Source organism: Salvia splendens, chromosome 17 (genome assembly GCF_004379255.2).
Source record: "Salvia splendens isolate huo1 chromosome 17, SspV2, whole genome shotgun sequence".
NCBI lineage: Eukaryota > Viridiplantae > Streptophyta > Magnoliopsida > Lamiales > Lamiaceae > Salvia > Salvia splendens.
In genome coordinates, this window is record NC_056048.1 from 14,006,891 (window position 1) to 14,012,890 (window position 6,000).

A 6,000-nucleotide genomic window follows, 5' to 3' on the forward strand; every position below is an offset into this window, starting at 1 on the left:
CCTGGTAAGACATAATACTCCCTCTGTCCCACAAAAGATGTCACACTTGTGGGACGGCATGTGATTTTAGGAAGTTTTGTTTTGTTTGTTATGTGGAAAAATAAAATATAATATTTGTACTATTGCGAGAGATAATTTTTTCTAAAAATTAAAATGTGACATCTTTATTAGGACACACTAAAAAGGAAAGTGTGACATCTTTTGTGAGATGGAAAGTGTATTAAATTATACTCTCTCCATCACATAGAAATAGGGTAATTGAGAATGACACGAGTTTTAAAGCGTAATTGGTAAAGTAAGAGTTAAGGATAAAAAGTAGTTGAAATAACATAGTGGATGGTGGGGCTCATAAATGATAAAGTAAAAAAGAAGAAAAAAAAAGTTTATAAATGGATATGGACTATTTATATTAGATGGACGAATTTGGAAATTCTGCATATTTCTATTGGAATGGAGATAACTACTCCATCTGTCGCAACTAAGTTGAGCCGTATTCATTTTTTGAAAATTCCAACTAAGTTGAGTCATTTCCTTTTTCGACAAAAAACAAAACATCCAACCACTCTTACTAAATATACACACACGTCCAATTATTTTGTAATAAGAAAATTTATTATTTTATAATTTAAAAGTAAAATAGTAGTAGATCTACTTCCTTTGTTCAATTTAATATGTTCACATTTTTAGTGGCTCAGGATTTTAGTAGGAGTTGCTAGGTTGAATAAATAGATAAAAAAATATAATTAAATATATTAATAAATAAAGAGAAGATGGAGATTTATTTTTAGATATTCTACTACATAGATATTTTAAATAAAATAAACTAAAATGAAAAGATAAACATTTTGGATGGGACATAAGAAATAGTACGAAATAACATAGCCAGAGGAGTAGATCCACACTCTGTTAAAATTGGGTATACTCTCTCCGTTCCCAGAGAATATATACTTTAGGATCGGCACAGGTTTTAATGTAAAATTAGTGAAGTAAGAGAGATAAAGAGAAAACGTAAATAAAGTATTGCTAGTGGAGATTGAGTCCAAAGAAAATACTTTTCAAAATTGGAAAGTACATATTTTTGTGAGACGGACTAAAAAAGAAAGAGGATGTATTTTTGGGAAGCGAGGAAATATTTATCATAAAACATGATCATAACATTGACATCTGTGAAACACTATAGACGAGAAGTAAATTATACAATCGGTCCAGAGCCTTTATCCTAGTGGCAATGAACTTAGACATTATTGCATGAGGTACCGAGTTTAAACCCTCTTGACATTAAGTGTATTTTCCTCCTATCTATAATATAGGAGTTTACTTATAATTTCCACCATTATATAGGATTAATTAAAAAAAATAAATTATACAATCGGCAAGAATGATGATAAAAAATGTTTGGTGTGATAAAGTCTTCCTACAGGCCCACCTTCACAGAGGCGGCTCCCCTAATTCCACGTGCAAATCAAAATACATATTTGGCTTAAAATTTGCCAAGTCTAATTGTAACCACGTGACCCTGGCCTTTCAAATTTCCACCAAAGCTAATTTTTTTATACTAAGAGCATCAGCAGCGGGGCGCCCTATGACGTGCCACGTCATTAATTTTATCCTCCTACCTTCTCACCTGCAGTGGGGCGCTCTAAGGCACGCTTATGGCGCGCCACATCATCATTTTTTTAATATTTACAAAATCCATACGAATTTAAAAAAAACTAATACATTAAAATACGAATTTCAAAAACTTCATTTCATTTAATAAAAATTAATACATTACAATGCGAATTATAAAAAAATGCAAACTCAGCGACGGCGGTTACGAGCCCACACTTCTTCAATCATGTCGCTCATGAGCTGCGCATGATCCTGTTGGTTGCGCATTGAGGTCTGTCTAGATAGAACCTCATCGAAGCCTAACGGCAACCCTCTATCGAGTGTCTCGGTCGACGTGCCGAAAGAGCTAGATGCACGGTCGTCTTCATTCCAATCGGTGATGCTTCCGCCTTCATTCTCGACTATCATGTTGTGCATGATTATGCACGCATATATGACATCGGCTATGACTTCCTTGTACCAGAAACGAGCCGGCCCTTTCACAATTGCCCACCGTGATTGGAGTACCCCAAATGCCCGCTCGACATCCTTCCGCGCCGCTTCCTGCTTTTGCTCAAATAAAACCCTCTTCTCACCAATTGGGCAGCTGACCGTCTTTAGGAAAACTGGCCACCGTGGGTAGATGCCATCGGCCAAGTAGTACCCCATAAGATATTGGCGTCTGTTGGCAGTGAACTCGATGGTCAGGCCGTTGCCGTTACATTGCTCGGTGAAGAGGGTGGACGAGTTGAGGATGTTAATGTCGTTGTTCGACCCGGCTACGCCGAAGTAAGCATGCCAGATCCAGAGCCGATGGTCAGCGACGGCTTCGAGGATCATCGTCGGGTGGCTGCCCTTGTATCCACTTGTGAATTGGCCTCTCCACGCCGTCGGACAATTCTTCCACTCCCAGTGCATACAGTCGATGCTCCCGAGCATCCCAGGAAACCCGTGCGCTGTCTCGTGCATCTGCATCAGACCTTGGCAATCAGTGGTAGTCGGCTTGCGCAAATATGTGTCGCCATAGGCCTCTACAATCCCCCTACAAAAGCGCTTCAGACAATCGCGGCCTGTAGACTCCCCGCAGTGGAGGTACTCGTCGAAAAGGTCCGCCGTGGTGCCGTAGGCTAACTGACGAATAGCAATCGTGAACTTTTGCAATGGTCTAAGGCCGGGTTTGCAGATGCCGTCCTCTCGAAACGTGAAGTATTCATCACGTGAAGACAATGTCCGAACAATGCTGAAAAAAAGGTACCGCGACATTCTAAACCGGCGGCGGAAAACAGTCGGGCCCCATCGTGGTTGATCGGCAAAATAGTCTTCAACCAGACGTATGTGAGCTTCCTGGTGGTCGCGTCGGACATACGTCCTATGTCGAATAGGCCTATGGACTTGCTCAGCCCTCCTTCTCGCGCTGCATTTGCGCATAGCATGCCGCCATGGCCTCTTCAACGGCTGCATCTAATGCTTCGTCAATCGAACGACCGGAATCAGACGAACTAGAACTATTGGTGTCGTCGCCGAGATTCATTTTGGTTGGATGTTGAGAGAGAATATGTAAAGAGATAGTCGATATGTTCGTATGCACAAATGAATGAGAAACGAGATTTAAATAGAAAATAAAAAACGCGTGCCATCGTCCGTGACCATCGTCCGCGCAATCCACAGTGGGGCGGACGATGGCGCGGACGATTGCCTATCGTCCACTGCCATCGTCCGCGCAAGCCGCAATGGAGCGGACGATGGCGCGGATGATGGGCATCGTCCGCGCTATCCTCCGCGCCCTTAGTATAGGGCGCGACGATCGTCCGCGGCCTATGGCAAGCACCCGCAATGGGGCGGACGATGGAGCGCGGACGATGCGCGCCATCGGGCGTGCTATCGTCCGCCCCATTGCGGATGCTCTGACAACAACTTATCACTCTCTCTTCCATAAATTAAATGTTCTATTTATATTTTGTTTCCAAATGAGTTCTACATTCTATTAATGTATTTTATTAATATATTTTATAATAATTAAATCATTTTGAAATGTTTTATTAAAATAGAGTTATTTTCAACAAAAAAGTCCTCAATTATTTTATTCTCTATTTACTTTATTTTTTCTTTGATGTTTTATATATTTTTCTTAATCTTCATACAAAAAAAATTGATTCTATTATTATAAAATAAAAGGAGATCAAAAGTACGATTTACTTCACATTAGTTTTGTTTTTCAATTTATTTCGAAAAGTTAAACAATATGTTAAATTCATTCCAATTAAAATTGAGGCATTAATTGGTAGATATGAGGCATTAATTGAGGATAGATGACTATAAATTGAGCATAAATATATATTGAATATCAAGAGTTTGTTGTGTGAGCATATCCCGGTAATGTTTGGAGACGCCCCAAATTTTGGTTGACCCACGGCGGCGGCGCGTCTCCTCTCCACCACGCCTGGCTGGGCGCACAGATTGATGTGGCCGCGGATGATGATTGTGTTTCCAAATCCAATAACTACCGGTTAGTTTCAATTTTGGAGCTTTGAATTTCTTTGTTTTGGATCTCAATTTGTTTGTTTATGTTTGCAAATGCGCACATTGAGTGTTTGAGGAAAGGACAAGAAGCCAACAACTGGCTGGCTGATGAATTAAGAGCTGATGTATCTCATTTTAATAGGAATATCATTCATTTCATTTCTTAAATTTCATATTCATTCGGATATTTGTGCTGTATTTTAGGTGGTTCAAGAGCTCTCGAAAAGTAGTAGAATGGTGAACTTTTATTTCTTCAAATAAGTGTATTATATTAGTTGCCAATTTTCAGCACAGCGCAATATTGTTGCAGGTCTATTGATGAAGAGTTTGAAATGTATGTGAAAAGGATTGAAAAGCCTTATATTATTGCTTGTGTGCTCACATATTCTCAGGTGAGTGAATTGAGTTACTGTTTTTTTTCTTCTCCTCAGAATTCAAAATTCACAATATTGCTTTGCTTTGCTATACTTTACATCCGAGTGTCAAATAGTAATTTAATCAAAGTAGCAACCTATGGTGCTGTGATGAATACACAAAGGAGGAAGACTAAGATAATTCGATTAACGTTTTGTTTCATGGATATGGGCATTATGACAGTTCTACAAGACACAGAGTAAGACTACTTTATTACCAAAAATGTGTTGTTACTCGAACTATTAAAATGCTTCGGATTGTCTTGATTGGTTTTTGGATTTGCAATTGGTCATACAATGTATGTATGATATCAAATAATTATTTCAACATCAGCAAGCTGTGATAGTCAGCTTACTTATTTTTTCTAAATAAATGTACTCAGTTTTAAATATTTCTCATCATCTTAGTATGATAACCTCTGCTCTGCTTGCATCAGTATTTAAGGCTGTTTAGTTGTTTTTTGTTTTTCTTCTTTTCCCTAAATATATTGGAATACTTGAAAGTTAACTCTATGTTGGCAAAAATTGGAATGTATTATATCTTTTCCTTCTATTTTCCACGTCTCTTGCTTAACAAATAAAATAACTCCATCTAAAATTTGTGACAAATATATAAAAGTATTTCACTTTGAATGGGTTAGAGAAAGCAATAAGTGTTGAGGACAAGGGTGATAATAACTTTGATCGGTGTTGAAACTTGTGTCTCGAACGAAGGAGTTGTCAAATTGATTATTGTAAATTCTAGAAATATAATTCACTCTAAACTATTCCCTCCGTTACCGAAAAATATAGTATACTCTCTCCGTTCCATTCAAGATAACCACCTTTCCTTTTTCTTTTGTTTGTTCCAATCAAGATGACCACTTTTCAATTTTAGAAAAACCTCCTCTCTCATATCTTCTCATTAGAATATTCAACTACTTTTTTCCTCTCTACTTTATTCCACCTAACAATACTTCATAAAATCCTGTGACACTCAAGAATATGGCCATCTTGAGTGGGACGGAGGGAGTATTTGTCATTTTTGGTTGTCTACGAAAAATAGAGCACATTTAAAAAAGAAAAGTTTTCAACAATTTTTTTCTCTTCTCTTTTACTAATAACATGGATCCCACATTCCACTACACTACTTTTCTCTTACTTTTTCTCATCCTCTCTTACGTTACCAATTCTACATTAAAACTCGTGTAATTCATAATGTGTCCTATTTTTTTTTTGGACGGATGGAGCATACAATAATAGAAATCGTTTAAGCTATCTAAGTTACTTTAAATGTTATCTTACTCTCATAATTATATAACTTGAATTGGGAATTTGAACAAGACTAAGTGAGGACTATAATTATTAAAGTTGTCATAGTAGATATTCTTTATATTTTTAAATGGACAAAAATTTAAAAGATGTATCATGATATACTCGGACTCAAGAATTTAGGCGACAAAGTTAACATGAAATTCTCTCTTTCACTAACATTGTG

At 37.5% G+C, this 6,000-nt stretch overlaps 1 long non-coding RNA gene across 1 annotated transcript; it reads left to right on the plus strand.

Moving 5' to 3' along the window:
- Positions 1-3,754: 3,754 nt before the first annotated feature.
- On the plus strand, positions 3,755-4,893 carry LOC121773421. The gene is made up of 2 exons (XR_006044751.1): positions 3,755-4,096; positions 4,421-4,893. It is a non-coding gene; the product is annotated as an uncharacterized LOC121773421 (long non-coding RNA).
- The last annotated feature ends 1,107 nt before the right edge of the window (positions 4,894-6,000 follow it).